General features: G+C 41.8%; 1 protein-coding gene across 3 annotated transcripts in view; it reads right to left on the reverse strand.

Annotated features, from left to right (window-relative positions):
• Positions 1-20,207, reverse strand: part of RDM1 (RAD52 motif containing 1) — a 740,716-nt gene that overhangs the window by 661,937 nt on the left and 58,572 nt on the right. The gene's annotated exons all lie outside the window — the stretch shown is intronic.

The following is a 20,207-nucleotide window of genomic DNA, read 5'->3' on the forward strand; positions in this document are numbered from 1 at the left end:
ACCAGTCAGGTCCTTTTGTAAACGGGAAAGTTAATGATGTAGACATTACTTTCCTAGTGGACACTGGTGCTACCCGTTCTACTGTTAGATCAGTGGAAATTGAAAACCTACCTCTCTCTGGGGATACCATCCAAGTTGTCGGAGTAAGTAATCAACAAATTAAAACTGACTTAACTGATCCAGTACCAGTTGAAATTGGAAATTATAGAGACAAACACAGATTTGTGGTTTGTAATAGTAGTCCAGTGAATCTATTGGGCAGAGATATCCTATGTAAAATGAATTGTAGAATATATTGTTCTCCTGATGGAGTTGAGTTACACACAATGGAGGAAGATGGTTTATACAGAATGACAATGATGATGATGGAAGCAGAAGAAACAAAATTATTTCCTGCATTTGAAGAAAAGGATTTACCTGAAGAACTTAAGGAAACAGTGAAATCTGAAATATGGGATTTTACTGGAAATGAAATGGGTCTGATGAAAAACGTAGATCCAGTAAAAATTACATTGAAACAGGGAATAGAATTTCCAAACACTCCACAATATAAAATGAAAACAGAAACAATTGAAGGTATTACACCTATAATTGAAAAATTAATCAAGCAAGGTGTATTAAAAGAAATGGAGAGTAGTTCTTGTAATTCACCAATTATGGGAGTTAAAAAGTCTAACGGAACATTTAGAATAGTACAAGATTTGAGAAAGGTTAATCAAATTGTCGTTCCATGTTGCCCTGTGGTTCCAAATCCAGCAGTAATTCTATTCCAGATTCCACATGATGCTGAATGGTATACAGTCATTGATCTTTGTAATGCATTCTTTACTGTTCCATTACATCCAGACAGTTATGAAATCTTTGCTTTCAGATTCCAAGGTAAGACCCTCGGATGGTCAAGAATCCCTCAGGGTTATACAGAAAGTCCTTCAATCTTTAATGAATTGTTAAAAAGATCATTAGAAGACCTAGACTTACCTGGTAGGTCTACGCTAGTGCAGTATATTGATGATTTGTTAATAGCTGCAAAGACAAGAGAAAATTGTGTGACAGACACAATAATTCTGTTAAATCGCCTTGCAGAAGAAGGACATAAAGTGTCCCCAGCAAAACTACAGTTTTGCAAACAAGAAGTAAAATATCTTGGTCACAGAATTGCAAAGGGAAAAAGACAAGTAACAATAGAGAGAATAAAAATGATTCAAGCAATGTTACCACCAAGAACACAAAGACAGGTCAGAATGTTCTTGGGAATGGTTGGTTACTGTCGACAATGGATAAGTGGATTTTCAGTAATTGCAAAACCACTACAAAGACTGACAAAGTCAGATGTAAAAGATCCAATTATTCTCAATGATGCTGAGATGGATTCTTTTGAGAACCTGAAAAAGAGCTTATGCCAAGCTCCTGCTTTAGGTATGCCAAATTATGAGAAAGATTTCGAACTGTATTGCAGTGAGAGAGAAGGATGTGCATTATCTGTGTTAATTCAGAGACATGGAAATTTAAAGAAACCTATTGCATACTTCTCTGCAGTTCTTGATCCAATTGCAAAAGCATTACCAGGTTGTTTGAAGGCAGTTGCAGCTACAAGTATCAGCCTCGAACAAAGTGAGGGGATCATTATGGGATTTCCTGTGAAAGTTTTTGTGCCTCATTCAGTTGAAATATTGCTGACAAGAGGTAAGACTCAACATTTAACAAGTAGCAGATTGACAAAGTATGAGAAAATCATACTAGGAGCAGATAATGTTTCAATTTCAAGATGTTTAAATCTGAATCCTTCTACATTACTGCCTGATTCTGAAATTGTTGATGACATTGAAACAGAACATGAATGTTTAGATGTCATGGAATTCTGCACTAAACCAAGAAAAGACATCAAAGACAGACCTTTGTCTGAATCGGATTTTGTCTACTTTGTAGATGGCTCATGCTTAAGATCCGAAGGAGGTGTCTTAAAAGCTTCATATTCAGTTTGTACAGTCGTAGATGTTGAAGAAGCATCATGTCTTGAAGGAGTTCGTTCAGCACAAGTGGCTGAATTAATTGCTTTAATTCGTGCATGTGAAATATCAAAGGATATAAGAGTTACCATCATTACTGATAGTCAGTATGGGTACGGAGTTGTACATGATTATGGACAACTCTGGTCACAGAGAGGATACATGACATCAGCAGGATCACCAATTAAAAATGCAGTTTTCATTAGGAGATTAATTGAAGCAATACAATTGCCAAAAGAAATCGCCATTGTTAAGTGTGCAGCGCACACTAGAGGAACTGATTATATTTCCAAGGGAAATGCCTTCGCAGATGAAACAGCTAAATACTGCGCAAGAAAAAATTATTCATACAATCGGGAGAGGAGTAAAGAAACTGATTCAAATTCATTAATGCTAACAACTGTTGTAGAAACATGGCATGAGATTAGAGATTTACAAAATGAAGCAGAAGATGAAGAAAAAGACTTGTGGTTAAGATCAGATTGTAGACCACGTGAAGAAGATGGAGTGTGGGTTTACAAAGATGGCAGAGTAGTTTTACCAAATTGTTTGATTGCTGACATGGCCAGATTATATCATGGTCCAGCACATCTGGGAAGAGATTCTATGGTTAGACTTTTCAGAGAAACATGGTTCAATACCAAGTTTAGAACTATTGCAGAATCTTTTTGTCAAAGGTGTTTGTCATGCCAACAAATGAATCCAAACAGAAAATCAGTGGTGGGGACAGGAATAATTGGTCGAGAGGGTGGTCCCTTTACCAGGTTACAAATGGATTTCATTGAAATGCCCTTACACAATTGTTTGAAATATGTGCTTGTAATTGTATGCTTATTTTCAAGATGGGTAGAGGCTTTCCCTACACGACATTGTGATTCAATTACAGTGGCAAAACTAATGCTCAGAGAAATCATCCCAAGGTACGGTTTTCCAGTCACTATTGAGAGTGATGGAGGAAGCCATTTTGATAACAAACTGATGAAGTTAATTTGCGATGCTTTGAGCATTGAGCAGAAAATACACTGTGCATACAGACCAGAGGCATCAGGAGTGGTTGAACAAATAAATGGAACAATTAAAAACAGAATTGGAAAAATGTGTCTTGAAACAGGTGTAAAGTGGACTGATGCTCTTCCACTTGTTTTGATGTCATTAAGAAGTACACCAGATAAAAAGACAGGTTTGAGTCCTCATGAAATTTTAATGGGAAGAGTTATGAGACAAGCTTTTGTACCTGTAGGTAAACTGTTGAGCATAAATGACAGTGCTATTTTGGATTACTGTAAAAGGTTATCTGATATGGTAACTTCTGTGTCTAATCAGGTGGGAACTGAAGCTCAATCAGATGAAAAGGTTTTGACACATGATCTGAGACCTGGCGATTGGGTCAGAACGAAAGTACATCGGAGAAGGAATTGTCTAGCTCCTAGATGGCAGAAACCTAGGCAGATAATTTTGATTACTACTAATGCTGTAAAGTGCAGAGGATTGAAACGTTGGATTCATCCTAGTCATACTATTCCAGTACCAACTCCTGAGAGTTCTGATGTTGAAAGTGATACCACAGATGATTCTGATTCTGAAGCAGAAGGCGAAACAGAAGGTGAAATAATTCCAGATTCTGAAGATCGACAAGAAAGTCGACATCTGGAAACTGTGCCAGTGAATGGAAATTTGACAAGAAAAGACTTGGAAATAATTGAAATAGATTCTGAAGGTGAAGAGAATGTGTTAAAAGGAAAGATAACTGAGGATTTGGTTGTCTCCATTGAAGACAAAGAAACAGAACAAAAAGAAGTTTCAGACCAGGAGAGTATCGAAAGGCAGAGAACAAACTCTGAAGTAAGGAACAGAAATCCGAAATCTGGGAAGTTGGGGGTAATTGAGGAAGAGGAGGAAGACGAATTACCGAGTACCAGTGATGGAAGACAAAGTGAAGTTCCTGAAGGAGTGAAATTGCCAAATAGAGAAGTTCCTGAGTCAATTGAAATTTCAGACTACGAAACTGAAGAAAGTGACGTGGAAGGTGAAAGTGAAAACAGAAAGAAAAGGACTTGGAAGTCAGAATCAAATAATTCTGAACCAAAGAAGAAATACGTGAGAAAAGCAGACTACTGGCCTGGTGGAAGATTGAGAGTCAGATTGATCAAGAAGCCAAAAGAACAAGTTGAAGAAATCAGTAGTCAAAAGAGTCCTGGAAAAGAAGTTGGAGTTGGAAGAAAAATTGAAGTGATATCGAGAAAAGGGAAGAGAATAATAAGACCAAACCAAAAATACAAGTCTCCTGAGTGGACTTACTTAGTAATTCTACCTGTTATTGACATATATGATAGTAGTGAAGAAGAAAACGAAATCCAAGAAATTAGTGACAATGATTGAAGTACAGAAATATTAAATTGGCAAAAGGCTGAAGAAAATTTGTTAGTTGACACAAGGTCGAAGAAAAACTGTTTAGTCGAAGAAAACTTATGTATGACATAAGGTCGAAGAAATCTTGTCTAGGGTTTTAAAAAAAAAAAAAAAAAAAAAAAAAAAAAAGTTTATAAAAGGGGGGTGTAAATATAAAATTAGAATTTTAAAATTTATTTTTATTTTTTGAGGCTAAAATTAACCAAGAATGCCTTATGTTAAGGAGAGTACTTCAAAGTGTTCTGTTTTTAAAAGATGCTGTAAGATGACTCTGGTGTGTCTGCTCATTTTAATTCTGCTCTGGTTGGTTCTAGCTGTGATTATCCCTTTGGAGATGAATAGAGAATTACACAAAGTTAACATAACAAGCAAAGCTCTGGTTAGCCAAACTAAACATAGTGCGTCTGCAAAAGTTATTGATCATCAGCCTAACATTCATCAAGATAAATCAATTAGTGATTTCTCAAGTAATACATTCACAAAGCTATTGAGTGAATATGTTAAGGTAATGGATGCAAAAGACTGCTACGTCTGCGTTAAGTTACCTGCTTCTGTTTCTGAGGGAGTAACATATAATATGCTTCCTCTCACTTATGCTGTAACATGTAGTGTATTAACTAGTTTATTTTATCAAACTGGACGTTTAGAATATTACTATTCAAATTATGATGAAATTTTTGCAAATATTAAGATTGATAATGCTTTAAATAAGCATAAGAAAGCAAAACAAATGAGAGAATTTTTCCTTGTTACTAACGAACTTACTTATGAGTATGCTTATAAAAATAATTTAACTTGCAAATTAAGTGCTGAAGGAAAGAAATTTTTGAACATGGTTGAAGAGAGAAGAGCAATTTATAAGAGGAATGAATTAGTCAAGCAGACTAAGTCAAGTTTCTGGCAGAAAGAGGATGAGAAGTTAAATGGCAAAATGCTTGAAAATATTGCAATTCACATAGACAAACCAGTTAGTGGAAAACTTTGCATTAGAAGAGATACTACACTTTTTGATAATTATTTTGTAGGTGCAAGTAACTGTGAAGATACTTATCAGATTTTGGGAGGTTGGGGATTTAAAGGTGGAAAAGATCCTATCTTTCCTGGGATTTATTTTGTTTGTGGTGACAAAGCCTACTACAACCTTCCAGACCACTGGTATGGAACTTGTTATGTGGGAATTGTTTTTCCTAAAGTGTTTCATGTTGACAGAGATTCAGAAGGATTGTTTAAAATTCATAATTATGTAAATAGAGTGAAAAGAGAAACTTTTACTGAAGTTCTGGGAGATATTTTTCAAGCTGTAATACCTTTTGTTGGTATAACCCTAAATGCAGGGAGAATCAGAAAATTGTCCACTATAGTTGATAGATTATCAACTGACACAGCTGATGGGTTTCAATTAGTGAATGTTGAAGTTATTGCAATTAGATCCATGGTAATTCAAGACCGCCTTGCTTTAGACATACTCCTAGCAAAAGAGGGAGGAGTCTGTGGCATTTTACATGTACAACATTGTTGTACATATATACCTGACGAAAGTAAGAATATTGAAATGTATATTAAGAATATTACACAAATGCATTCAGAGATAATTCCTTTAGAAGAAGATGATTTTACAGGGAAACTTTCAAAAAGGTTTCAAGCAATTAAAAACTGGTTTCATGATATCGGAAGTTCAATTCTTGGCAAGATTCTGGCACCTTTGATTATAATAGTATTCATTTTTATTTTGACCAAAATAGGTTGTTTGTTACATAAAAGAAAGAAACAATTGAAAGAAAAGAAAAGAATCTATAAACTCAGAAAAGAAGAAGAAAGAGAGATCGAATTACAGGAGTTACATAGAGAGCGTTATGCTAATTCCAAAGATTATGCAGAAACAGACTTTTAAGTTTACTGATACAAATGAATTTGAATCGATTTCTTAGAAATTTAAATTATCAAAATTTTGAGTGCTGGTGTGGTGATTTGTTAATCACCAGATGAGGGAGTTGATGGAGCGAGATAGAAAACAAAATTTTGTTTAAACTCGTGAAGTCACATTTCCATAACATGAATAATAATATTAATGATTTGTGATTTGTCGTGCTAATACAACTTAGATTAAACTTTACACATGGGGGGGACTAACATGTGTGCTCATAAACGTGCATAATTGTTGCATCTTTTTGTTCGTGCAAAATAATAAAATAATTTATTGTTTTCGTTTTTGTCATTTCTAACTGCTGCAAACTTAAAAGAAGCATGTGCTTGTTTTGCTTTTCCTTGTCTGTGTGATGTCATTTCTACTATTCTAGGTGCATATAAGTCTCATGGAGTAACGGAGACTGGTAGATATAAACGCTGCTTTATTTGTTTGCATTGGCTAGGTAACATTTTGATTAATCGGGTGGGTTAATTAATTAGTAAATCTTGGGGTGGATACAGAATCTACATTATTTCTTACATTAATACTTTTCTTGTGTTTGTTTTATACTAGAAAACATAAGTTGTCTACTTTTGGGCCTAGTCTGCCCGAGCTACAAAATACTAAATTTTACTTCTGCAAAAGTGCTGAGACGCCCATTCTGAAATAAATTGTTCGTCAAAAGCTGCGTTCACAAAGCAAAAACTGACGTGCTATCATCATTCTGTCGGACATGGCCAAGGTCGAAAAAGAACATTTTGTCAGTCCTTAACTTGGCATCCGCGGAAGTCAATTGGAAGTCAATGGACGCTGCGAGAATGACTTTATACAAATGTTGCAATCCTAGGAAGCTCCTGGTTGCACTCGGAAGGGACAATGGTCTCTAAGAAAAGTGACTTAATGGAAGTTTTTGAAAAGTGGGTGACATGTCACTTGTCACTCTCAGCCAATGGGACGTCGAAGATTTCTGAAAACTTTCCTTTGCGTAGTTTAGTTAGCGTAGAAAGGTATAAAAAGTCATGCCCCTAGGGATGGGCTGGCTGCTGCTTTCTGACTTTCCGATGAGGGTGAAGTGCTGTCGGACTTTGCGTGGAGCACGTAAGAATCCTCAAAGAACTTTACTTTAATTTCTATCTATTTAGCTCAGTTAGGGAATTAGGTTTTAGAAATGCTAAACTTTATATATTTACTTTAATTTTGATTCACTTGCTTAAATTGTATTTTATTTACGTTTCTTTACAATCATGCTTGCTTTATTGCAAATAAAATTCATTTATAAAACTATCAACTTATATACCATAATTTAGTAAATAAAATCTTACTTTTGACAAACAAGCTGGTCTTGATTATTCAGGAGTGTAGGTTACTATTAGCTAGATCACGTCGCCAATGATGGTCGTTTAAATGGTTAAGTTTTATTCTAATGACAATATTCTTTCCGCAGATGTAAAAAAATGTATATATTTTGTAGATAATATGTATATAGATTTAATCTGACCACCTGATTCAGTAGGCCCAAAATATGTCAGGTTTATAAATGGGTCCAAATTTTAGTATAGAATTTTGTTTATAGGTTATGAAGTTGGGTAGCATTGTTTATGATATATTTTCTATAGGCCGCTGGATCAGAAGGTTAAAAGAAAGGCCATAAGAAACAAACCACGCACGCAAGAGACGTGCGTGGTTGTCATAACTACAGCAAGCAACATTTGTCAGTTGCTGCTGTTTAACCAACGCGACCCGGATATTTTTACCGGCTTGTTTTTCTTCCGCTACAAACTAAAAAATTAATCCCTTTCCACATCCAATTAGATCTTTGACCCGATTTTAGTTACAAAAAAAATTATAATCTGCCCAATTCTTTATTAACCCCTTATAATCCGTTTATAAAAAAAAGATAAAAAGGAATGTTATTATACCTGATTTAATTCATTAATTATATATTTCCCTACATTGTCTCTTAATCCAGATTCTAACCTTGAAGGCAAGCTTGAGTCAATGGTCTCTAAGGCCATGGATAAAACTATGGATTCTTTTAATGAGACAACACCAAATTTGAAATGCTGTCAAGGGCATGGCCCTCCACTAGTACTGTGCATACTTTTAGCGCAAAAGAAGGGGCAATTAAGGCCCAAAAGAAAAGAGCTGCAGCAGAACACCCTGTTCATACTGCTAAAAAGACGAAGAAAACAGGAAAAACACACGATTCATGCTTCTCTGGCAGTGTGAATGATGCCTTGGGCATCACAGAAGGGCGAGAGACAAACTCTGAACCCCTTATACACATTGACCGCAACGAGCAGAATGAAGCAAAGATAGATCTCTCCTATTCATCAAACTTTGGCTAAGACGATGAGAATCTAGGAGACAAAACATTGGGAGGCTCTGAAGAGGCAAGTAAGGCCTCAGGCTAAAAAACGGGCATTACCGACCCCTTCGGGGAGATTATGTTTGAACCCTTGCTAATCAAACACCCTTTATCCCCAGAATGGTTCCCTTCCCAACAAGTAGCAGACTACATTAGCTTCTGGCTCAGAAGAGAAATTCCTAAGGAAGTCAGATCAAGGCTGAGGTCTGAGTGCCCGCGTCCATCCCTTCCTGATAAAATCGCTATGACCTCTGAACTTCACCCTAAGGTTGTGGCTTTTATAGCCAAAAGTGCCAAAGATCCTAGAAAAGGGATGGACAAGAGCCTAAGATTGTGTCAAGACCGCCTCTTGTCACAGTTGGCCCATTAACAAAATGTTTTGAACTAGCTGAAAATGCCAATGATTCTGGGACACCTATAGACCCTAAATAAGTATGCCAGTGGGTACAAAGGACAATCTGCCTGATTGGTAATGCTAATACTGCTATTTCTCATGAACGGAAACAAGGAATTCTCCTGAAAATTGATCCAAAACGAATTGAGCTAGCGAATAAAGAAGGCGGACCCTCTTCTCAAGGACTCCTCTTTGAAGTAGATTTTATTCACAATATGGCTAAATATGTTGGTGCCTTTAGCTCTATTCAGAAGTCAAAACGCGACATCAAAAAAGTATTTTTCAAGACAACATTTTTGGAAGGGCCGGGCAAATGTGGGTTGGTTCCCTGGCCGTGGACAATCATCCTCTAGACCCTTTCTTGGGTGAGGCTCAAGATTCCAACAGACTCCTTTTTATGGAGGCCAATCCTTCTTCCCGCAAAGACAGAGAAATCGCACAAGACCATTCCGGGGAGACCGAAGAAACACAGGTTTCTCCTCAGGTAAGAGCCTTGAAAGACCCTTCGGATACCCCTATAAAGGTGGGAGGAAGACTAGCCCTTTTATTTGGGAATTGGACTTTGATAACTCAAGACCTGTGGGTTCTAGATACAATCAAGGGTTACAAAATAGAGTTTGTCGAAACCCCCATTCAAACCAAAAGGCCTCGAGTAATAACTTTCTCTCAGGAACAGAGAAAATTAGTCTCTCAGGAAGTAAAAGACCTGTTAACCAAAGGGGCAATAAAAGAGAGCTCTCAAACCGGTATTGTAAGCAACATATTCCTAGTGGAAAAGAAAAATAAAGGGCAGAGACCTGTCATCAATCTGAAAAGCTTAAACGAATGGGTAACATACCACAACTTCAAAATAGAGGAATACACCTCATAAGGGACGTTTTGAGAAAGGGAGATTGGTTAACAAGTCTAGACTTGAAGGATACCTATCTGACCATCCCAATTTGGCACCCACACAGGAAATTCCTCCAACTCACATGGGAAGGAAAACTTTGGGAAGTTTGCGCCCTCCCCTTTGGTCTTTCTTCAGCCCCCTGGTGTTCCACCAAGGTACTGCGTCCGGTAGTAGCATGGCTAAGGGAAAGGGGCATAAGGTCAATTATCTATCTGGACGATATCATTATAATGGCTCAATCCAAATCAACAGTAGCTCGTCACATGGATCTCATTATGAGCCTACTTCAACATTTAGGCTTCGTAATAAACACAAAAAAGTCATTTATAATACCAAGCCAAGAAGCTAAATTTTTGGGTTTCATCGTAACACGCTGAATGCAGAACTGAAATTACCAAGCGAAAAGATAACGAAACTTCAGAAGAAGCTCAGAAAGATGCTATCAATGGGATTTTTTCCCTTAAAACTTTTGGCCAGGATCCTGGGTCTCCTTACTACAACCATCCAGGCAATTTTTCCAGGATCTCTCTTTACAGAGCTCGTCAGAGGCTGAAAGCTAAAGCTTTCAGAACGAATCTCTCCAACTCACAAATGACATGTCTAGACAAAGACTCCAGGAAGGAACTGACTTGGTGGCTAAAGAATGCGGAAGCCTGGAATGGCAGAGCCATCATTGGGGAAGCCCCAGAATTATTAATCGAATCGGATGCGAGCCTAGAAGGATGGGGTGTCACATGCGGTGACTCATCAATAGGGGGTCGTTGGACACAACGCGAGAAGGAACTTCATATCAACTGCTTGGAACTTCTAGTGGGTTCTTTTGCGGATCGAAGCTTCGCTTAGAATTCAATGAAATGTTGTATATTGCTGCACATGGCAATGTCTCTGCAGTGAAATACGTCAACAAGATGGGGGGACCACACTCAAAGGGTCTTATGGGAACAGCGAAAGGCTTCTGGAACTATTGCTTTAACAAGGGACTCTCTGTTACAGCAGAGGACATTCCTGGTTTGGATAATGGCATAGTGGATTGTTTTTCTAGGAATTTCAAGGATTCCAGAAACTGGAAACTAGACAGAGGAGTATTTGTGATAATCCAAGACAGATGGGGTTCGTTTTGGACAGATTTTTTTGCGGACAGACTGAACACCCAGTTAAAGAGCTTCTTCAGCTGGAAGCAGGATCCCCAAGCATCAAGGGGGGATGCCTTTCTCCAGAACTGGCGGGGCTTAAATCCACATGCCTTCCCGCCGTTTGTCATGTTCCACGTCTTCTCTTGCATGTTCGTCATTACATACAGAACATGGTAGTGATAACCCCCCTTTGGAGATTGCAGGCATGGTTCCCAGTCATTTTAGAGATGACTGTAGACTTTCCAATTCTAATACTGCCTTTCAAGCAAATACTTCAGGGTCCAAAGGGCGAATCTCACCCTCTCATAGACCAAGGTCTATTAATTTTGACCGCATGGAAGATTTCAGGCTACAATGGAAAATCCCAGGGCTTTCGCAGGATGCTTTCCAACTCATATCTGAGTCTTGGGCATCTGGAACAAGGGAGGCATATCGACTGGCATGGAACAAATGGGTTCGCTGGTGTATTCAACAACACTACGATCCCTTTTCAACTGATTAAGTTCACATAGTTAATTTCCTATCTAAACGGTTTGCTTCTGGCCTATTTTATAGAACGGGTAATGTCTACGGATCAGCAATATCTGGGGGTTATTCCCTAGTTGATGGTGTCTCGGTGGGACAACACCTTTTAACAAAGAAAATTATGAGAAGTATGCGGGTTCTTAATCCTCCAACTCCTAAATATACGGCCTTATGAGACGTAAGAAATGTTTTACAACTTATATCCTCTTGGGGAGGCAATGTTAACCTTTCTCTTAAATGTATCTCTTATAAACTTACTGTATTGCTTTGCTTAGTTTCCGTTAAGACGAACCTCTGATGTTAAGGCTTTAGATGTTATTAGCAGAGCTTATCAACCTGAGGGAGTTTTTTTTATCTTAAAAAAAGGACCAAAACTATGTAATCTTCTATTTTCTACCCTTTGTTCTCTTTGAATGAAAGTCTATGTGTTGTCAAATGCCTAAAAGAGTATGAAAAGAGAACTGCCTCTCTGAGAGGTGTTGGAACTCAACTACTGATCCCCCCATAAAGCAGTTTCATCTCCCACGCTTGCAAGATGGGTGAAAGAAGTGATGAGTGAGAGTAGTGTCAATGTGTCAATCTTCGGTGCACACTCCCTCAGAGGCGCATCAGCTTCTAAAGCTTCTATGTTAGTTTGAGGGCTCCAAGATATTATTAGAGCCGCTGACTGGTCAAATGAAAGTATGTTTAAAATATGTTATTTTAGACCAATCAATAACGTGATTAACAACGTGCTTAATTCACTTTAAACTTGCATAATGTTGGCCTCCGTTTCATGCCATAAAATTTTGATTTTTCACAGCCTGGTGGGCAGACAATCTGGATTTTATTAAGGACACAGAGGCTAAGATTATCCCACCACTTATTACCACCACTGGGTTTCTTCTTTTTGACCTATTGTGTCAATGTTTTTCTTTCAGAATAACTCGCCTATGGATTACTATTATTTTAAGAGAGTCCTTCACATCATTTTGAAGTTATGTTTCTTGTTCGATGCACCAGACTAAGACAAAGAAGGAAGATGGATGTGTGCTCATGCTCTATATACTATATTGAAATGTTGTTTAAAGTTCTATATTCTCTTCATTGTCACTGCTGATCTGTGGCAATAAATGAGATTTGCATAATCTTAGCCTCCGTGTCCTTAATAAAATCCAGATTTTCTGCCCATCTGGCTGCGAAAAATCTAAATTATTATTTCGTAGTCGCAAAACACGTGTTGGCCCTTTTTCGCTTCTCTGAAGTCACTTAAATTTTTCTGTTGAACTGAACAACAACAAAAAAATGTAATATGATGAACTCTCAGTGACTCAAATGTCTTTGTGTCGCATGAAATTGTTTGCATCAATCATTTAATCACTTGAAGAAAGATATTTGAAAGAACCCATTGGTACCACAATCAATGACAATATATATGGACCTCAAAAATGGTCCTTTTAATTTTTTTTCCATTAGTACATCGCTTCACAGAGGCATTCCCCTGTAGGGGCCACCTAAACTGAAATATTAACACTTATTGGATGTTAAGACCGTTTTGTGGAGGTTTCAACCTTAGGTTAACAATAAGAGTTTGTCTCAGAAGATGACAAGTGCATAGGTGACAATGTGATTATGTTAGCTGTCATATAAAAGATTATATGGCTTGACATCATTGGAAATATCAGCTAGAACTTTTCCACTGAAGATGTCACAGTAACTGATGTCAGGAGTATAAAGATGAACATGAAAAACGTTTTCATACAACCAGAACTGTGTATGCCTGTTAATTCAAACATATGAAGATAGGGCCTGGGTGCCACAGTTCAACTGACTTCTATCACAAGACCATATATTTCAGCTTTCTCTACAATAACTGCAAAATGAGTCACATAGGCAGGAGTGAAGAAGGTATTTTACAGTTTGGGGGCATAGTTGAATGGAAGCCATTACCTTCAAAGTCGCTAATCTGAATGACAGTACAATAGCTACAGGCCGTCAGAGGAAGAAGGTTTCATAGGGTTTCAATTTAAAACTGACATACAGGCCTTATTTAATTTAACGTTATTGACAAACTGGTCCTAAACGTGATTGATGAGCTTTACATTGTAATATTAAGAATCTTCCTGTCATGCCAAACAATAACAATTCTCTATGGTACCACTTAGGAAAATCTAAATTCTATTAAGTACCGAAGAGTATCACCCTATACAGATGCAGCCTGAACTGAAAGACAGGGATGGTAGGGAGTTTACTAGGATAATATTAGTAGCAAGAGATCCAGCAAGGGACCAATGTGCATTGGAGGGGGCGTGATTATGCGCGACTGCATGATGTCCGCGTTGTAGGACAGCTCCGCACCACCCGACCATAAATCCCTCCCCATCCGCCTCATAAATCCGATTCCTGCAGTAGGGAACGACTGCCCCGGGTGCTGTGACCCCTCCGGTCTGCCAGCGCAGGTGAGAGGTCGGAATTCTGCCTGCTGCAAGTAGAGGCCTGTCAACAGCGAGAGACCGCGGTCCGCAGTGATTTTTGGTGCCGCAGTGCGCGTGTAGTGTGGCGGGCGCGCACCCACTCGACGTCACGGCTTGCTGCCTGGTCCGCGAGTTGCACCAGCCGAGGGATTGCCTGCTGTGCCTCAGGAGGCGGCCCCGCCTCGGATGAAGGAGCGGAGGGCCACATCAGTGAAGCTGTGGGTTCTACAGCCCTGGGGGACTGCTCATCACGGCCCGGCCAGGCTTGTGCTTAACTGAGGTAGTCCTTGAATATTGCCGGTGGGGACTGGAGAGCGAGTGGACACATTGCTGACTTCCCAGAGCGACCACTGGAGGTGTGTCAGGTGCCTGGTGACCTGCGGGGAAGATCTCTCCCTTTGGCCTGTCACTCTCGGGGTACTGCCACCGTGCAGTCGGTGAGGGCCTCAAATCTCCCTTATTTGTTGATAACTTTACGGCGACTGTCTCAGTGGGGAGCCCTGTGGCTGAGTGCAAATATACGCTGCTGTGCCCCTTGGTGGCGTATGCAATGGCGAGTGGCAAGGGTACAAATGTGACGCAGCAGAGCAAATTGGACAAGTATGCTTGCCCCAAGAGCCTTGGCTCGGAGCACCCGGCCCGGCATGCATCTACTTGGGGGTCAGAGAACGTACTCTCTGAACTATCCCTCAAAGACCTAATGGATGCCATAGCGGGGGTGCGCACCTCCATGGAGCAAAGCACTGATGCCATCACGGTGGAGATGACTTTGATTAGGGCTGATCTCGCCAAAACAAATGGAAAAAGTCAAGCAATTTGAGATAACTGCTCAGAGTCTAGTAGATGACGTCTCGCAGCTACAGACCGAGGTCCAGGCTTTACACACCTTCAAAAAGTTTGCGGAAGGTAAGCTGGATGAATACGAAGGGCGCTCCCGAAGAAACAACGTCTGCATTGTAGGTGTTACGAAAAAATCGGAGGGGCAGACGCCGGACCAGTCCGTTGAAGACCTGGTGCTCACCCATCTCCAGCCAAAGGGCCTTTTGAAGTTCTTCGTGGTGGAAAGAGTGCATCGAGTCCTGGGAGGTCGCCCAAGACCGGGGGCTCCGCCCCGGCCCATCCTGGCGAGACTCCTGAACTACAGAGACCGGGACATGATACTGCAGCATGCCAAGAACTCACCGCCTCTCATGTATGAGAATTCTACTGTAATCACCTTCCCGGATTTCACTCAGGCTGTGCAGGGACAACGAAGATCGCTTTTGGCTGTTAAGAAAACTTTGAGAGACAAAGGGCTGAAGTATTCTATGCTTTTTCCTGCCAAGCACAGAGGCAAATGGGAAGTCCTGGTTCTTTGAGCATCCAGAGACGGCAGAAGACTGGCTAGAGGACTGGAGAGACTCCAGGGAGCACTCCCCACGCCGAACCTGGTGACTATCGACATTTGTGTTAAGTTGGCCTGAAAGTAGCCTAACTCTATGGTGGGGCTCACATGTGTTCTGGCAGTCCTGACCCCGACACCCGAGGGAGATGCTCCACCGCAGACTTGTACATGCTGCCGCTACTGACTACATATCCTTATCTGTTGATCGGGGTTGCCTCCTATTTCAGGACTAATACACTGTGTTCTTTTTTTCTAACCCCCCCCCCACCCATTTTTTGGGGGGAGGGGGTGGTCGGGTGGATGGGGTCCTTAATCCCTGCATTTAATTTGTGTTGGTATTTTTGGGGCGACAGGCACTATGCGTAGTATGTTTGATGAGCTGGTTTTTGCCCAAGATGCAGGGAGGGGGGCGTTGGAACCGGGTTTGGGGGGCTGGGGTTGTTCTTTGTTGTTATATTGGCTTTAATGATGTACATGGCTTTGGATATGGGATGTGTATCCACTTCGGCACTTCACCATGGGACCGCACTGGGACAAAAGTTTCACTCTCCTTAGTTGGAACGTTAATGGGCTGGGGGACAAGGTAAAATACACTGTTGTCCTCCTCCTTCAGGAAATGCATCTGGTTGGGAATATGTGTAAGTCCCTAAACAGATGGGGATACAGGCTCCTTGCCCACTCGGGCTTTTACGAGTGGGTCTCGAGGAGTAGGCATTATGGCTAAAAACTCCTTTCCCTTCTCACCCCAGTCTACGCATGCTGACGAACGTGGGAGATATATTGTACTCACTGGGTAGTGGGAGGGTAGAACACTGACCCTGGTATCGGTATATGTCCCTTCTGGACTGCAGGCTCAAACGTTTATAGATCTGGGCACTTTGCTCCTTTCTTTGCCAGAGGGCCTTCTCCTGGTTGGGGGTGACTTCAATGCGGTATCGGCCGGTCAGTTAGATCGTCCGCCCCCACGTGTTACAGGGCCCTCTAATAGCTGGCTACCTGACTTCATTGAGGCATTCGGTCTATCTGATGCCTGGAGGGCTTTTCACCCCGGGGACTTGCAATACACCTTTTTCTCTGGAGCCCATTAAAGCTCCTCCTGCATTGATTATTTACTTTTGCCGGCCTCTCAGCTACTCCATTTACATGAGATATGCCATCTGCCACTAGGCATATCTGACCCCCGCAGGTGTGGACCAGACTGGTTTTGGGTTTGTAAGGACCTACAATAGGCGATTGATTGCTATTTTCATGAGAACGTGGCCTCGGTGGACTCTTCCCCCCCCCCCCCAGATGCTTTGGGAGGCGTTCAAATACGTCGTTCAAGAGGCAGCCCTTTCTCTGGTGGCCGGGGTTAGGAAGGAGGATTCCAAAGAGCTTGAGGCGATTGAAAGAGAAGTTATACGATTAGAGGCAGAAGTGGGGAGGGAGGGTACCCCTGACGCTGAGCATCTTTTGCGATTGAAGACAGATGAATATAAAGCCATTGCTACGGATCGTGCTAAGTCCTGGGGAAGGGAGAGAGATGGTAGCAGAGTGTAAGAAAGGGAGGACAAAGCTGGGAAACGTATTGCCTGGCTGGATAAGAAGGAGCGAGATGGCCGCCTTGTGCCTGAACTCAAAACCCACTTGGGTACGAGGGTTACAGACCCAGTTCTCATAGCCGGCGAATTTGCTATCAGTCACGTTCGTCTCACGAAAAACGGATTCAGCTGATCACCTCAAAGACATCGGTCTCCTGTTCCTCTCGGAGGATGATCGGAGCTACTTGGATAGCGATATGACCAATGACGAAATTGCGCAGGCGATCAGGACTCTCAAACCAGGTAAGGCGATGGGGCCTAATGGGTTGCCCATTGAGCTTTATAAACTGTGTCCAGACAAATTGGCTCTGCATCGGCGCGCCATGTTCGAGGATAGCAGGGAGGTGGGAGAGCTGCAACCAGATCAACGGCTGGCGTCGATAGTAGTCATCCCCATGGAAGGAAAACCGAAGGACAGATGCACATCTTATCGACCCATCTCCCTGAACAATGCCGAACCTAAAATACTCGCTAAACTTCTAGCCACCCGCCTATCACAAGTGCTTGCTTCCCTTGTGCACCCTGATCAGTCAGACTTTATGTCCAATCGCAACACTGCTCTAAATCTGAGACGGATTCATGGGGTGATAGAGCGGGCCGGAACGATACAGGAGGATGCTGTCATCCTATCTTTGGATGCCTCTATGGCATTTGACACTATTAAATGGCCCTACCTGTTTGCAGTACTTTCTAATTTCAGATTTGGCCCGCAGTTTATCTCATGGGTCAGGCTCCTCTATTCCGCTCCTCTTGCGCAAGTGGTGGTTAACAACAAACAAACTGGGTCCTTCACTCTCTGTCGGGGCACTAGGCAGGGGTGCCCGTTGTCGCCCCTGCTCTTTGTCTTAGCCCTGGAGCCTTTGGCCGCCTGGATCCGGTGCGACTTGTTCATAAGGGGTTTGGGGTGGTCGGCGGACCGGGAGGATCGCATCTCCCTTTACACAGATGACATTCTGCTTTATCTGGCTTACCCCAACAAATCACTCAGATGTGTCTTAAACATTTTTGCATCCTTCGGGAGATTCTCGGGCTACTCTATCAACTGGGGGAAATCTCTCCTTTATGTCCTGTCTGGTGGGACTCCATCTCTTCCCAGAGACTGCCCAATACAAGAGGTGTCCGATGGCTTCCAATATTTGGAGATGTTTGTCACAACTGACGCCTGGCTCCAATATGAAAGAAATCTGCGCCTGCCCCTGCAGCGCCTGCCTGTAGGGCGCTTCCACTCTCGCTGCTCGGGCGCGCCGCTCTCTTTAAGATGATGTCCCTCCCCCGCTTTCTCTATGCCCTTCAGAACTACCCCATCCCAGTCCAGTACGCTATTTTAAAGAGATCGAAGGCCTACAGAGGCAGCTACTATGGGACGGGAGACCTAGCATTGCGCTCCACAAATTAACCCTTAGTTGGTATGACGGTGGCATGAGCCTCCCTGACAAAGAAATATTACTGGGCAGCCCATCTCGCTGCCATCAATCAGGGTATGTATCGAGCTCCTGGAGATACGGGGTATGCCATGGACAGATAGCTACTACTGGACGGATCATACATCAAGCCCTCTATGCTAATCCTAAGAACCTTCACTTGACTGGGCCCACATCCCACTCGGTCCAGGTGTGGCACGCAGTTAACAAAAGTTTACGGTGGGAACATATGTTGACCCTCGCAAGCCCCTTTGGGACTCAGCTCAACTCTGTGGTCTCCATTCCTCCAAGGGTTTCGATAAGTGGGACCTCATTGGCATCTCTCGGGTGCTCGGTTTTGACCAATTGAAACAACAGTACGAACTCGCGGATACTGAATTCTCCCGCTATATTCAGGCCCGGCATGCCTTGGCCACCGCCATCAGTAGGGAATCCCCTCTCCCAGACTCCTCCCCACTGGAGGATAGGTTACTGGACGGGGTCCTCCCTCAGAAAGCTATCTCCTTGACTTACAAGAAACTTTTCTATAACGCACCAGATCCCCTACTTAAATGCTTGAGTTGTGGGAGGCGGATGGCATCTTATTAGATGACAAAGACTGGAGAGAAGTGGTGGCCTCCCCAAGAGAGGTAGCGATCTCCTGCACGTCTCCGACTGATACAACTGAAAATTCTTCACAGCATCTACATTACGGGACCGCAGCTGGCCCGTATGGGGTGTAGTGACAATGTGAACTTTAGGCGCCACTGTGGACAGGAGGCCACGTTCATGCATATTCTCTGGGAATGGCAACACTTTCAGGGATATTGGGAGAGGAATCCATAGTGTCATGAGTGAGGTCCTGCGCAAACCCCTCAGCTCTGAGGTTAAAAGATGTCTACTTAATGTGTGGGAGCCCACTGATTTGGTAGGAAGGAAGAAACTGTGGGTTACACTTGGCGCCACAGTGGCCAAAATGAACATTGCTCAATTATGAGGAGGGCCAGCACCCCCAACTGTTGCAGTGTGGAAGCGCAACATGGACTGGTGTATGTTTTGGTAGAAGACTGTATGTGGCAAGGGGTTGCGCTCAGAAATTATCCAGAGTGTGGGCCAAGTGGAATTCGTACGGGGGGATATCTGTGTTGCACCTACTGTTCCTACTGAGGATGACCCAATATCTCCTGAGCATTTTATCTGTTATAGTCCTGGTGCCAGTAATTGTTTTGTAACTGCCATATTCAACCATGTCTGAACTCCAACACAATGTGATTTGCCGATTGTTTGTGTATTGTTAGGTAAAAAAAAATCAATAAAAAAGGTATTTAAAAGAAAAAAAAACAATGTGCATTGGAGATCATGTTCTAAATTTGGCATCTCACAACCCTCTCTGGTTCTTTCACAAAAGATATGTTCCTCCTGGTCCAAACGCAGCATGAAATATCATTTATGGGTGGAGATGTGGCTAGAGTAATTATGTTTTCATAAACAGTTACTATATTACCTACCTGGTGATGTCTGCGACAAGAACAATTGCAGAGAACTGTTATGCACTATAGTTACTGATTTTCACATGCTTTTCTTGATGGTCAGGTTATAGACTGTGACAAGGGATGGTAAAGTTAGTCTTAAGATGTGTTTTACCTATGCTGCACAGATTTCAAGCATATAGAAGGATAACACTCATCTATGCGCCAAATAGAAATCAGACTTTCTTAAACAATAATGTACGAAACTGAGGTCAACCAAAGGGAGAC

Source organism: Lissotriton helveticus, chromosome 5_1, assembly GCF_964261635.1.
Source record: "Lissotriton helveticus chromosome 5_1, aLisHel1.1, whole genome shotgun sequence".
NCBI classification, from domain to species: Eukaryota; Metazoa; Chordata; class Amphibia; order Caudata; family Salamandridae; genus Lissotriton; species Lissotriton helveticus.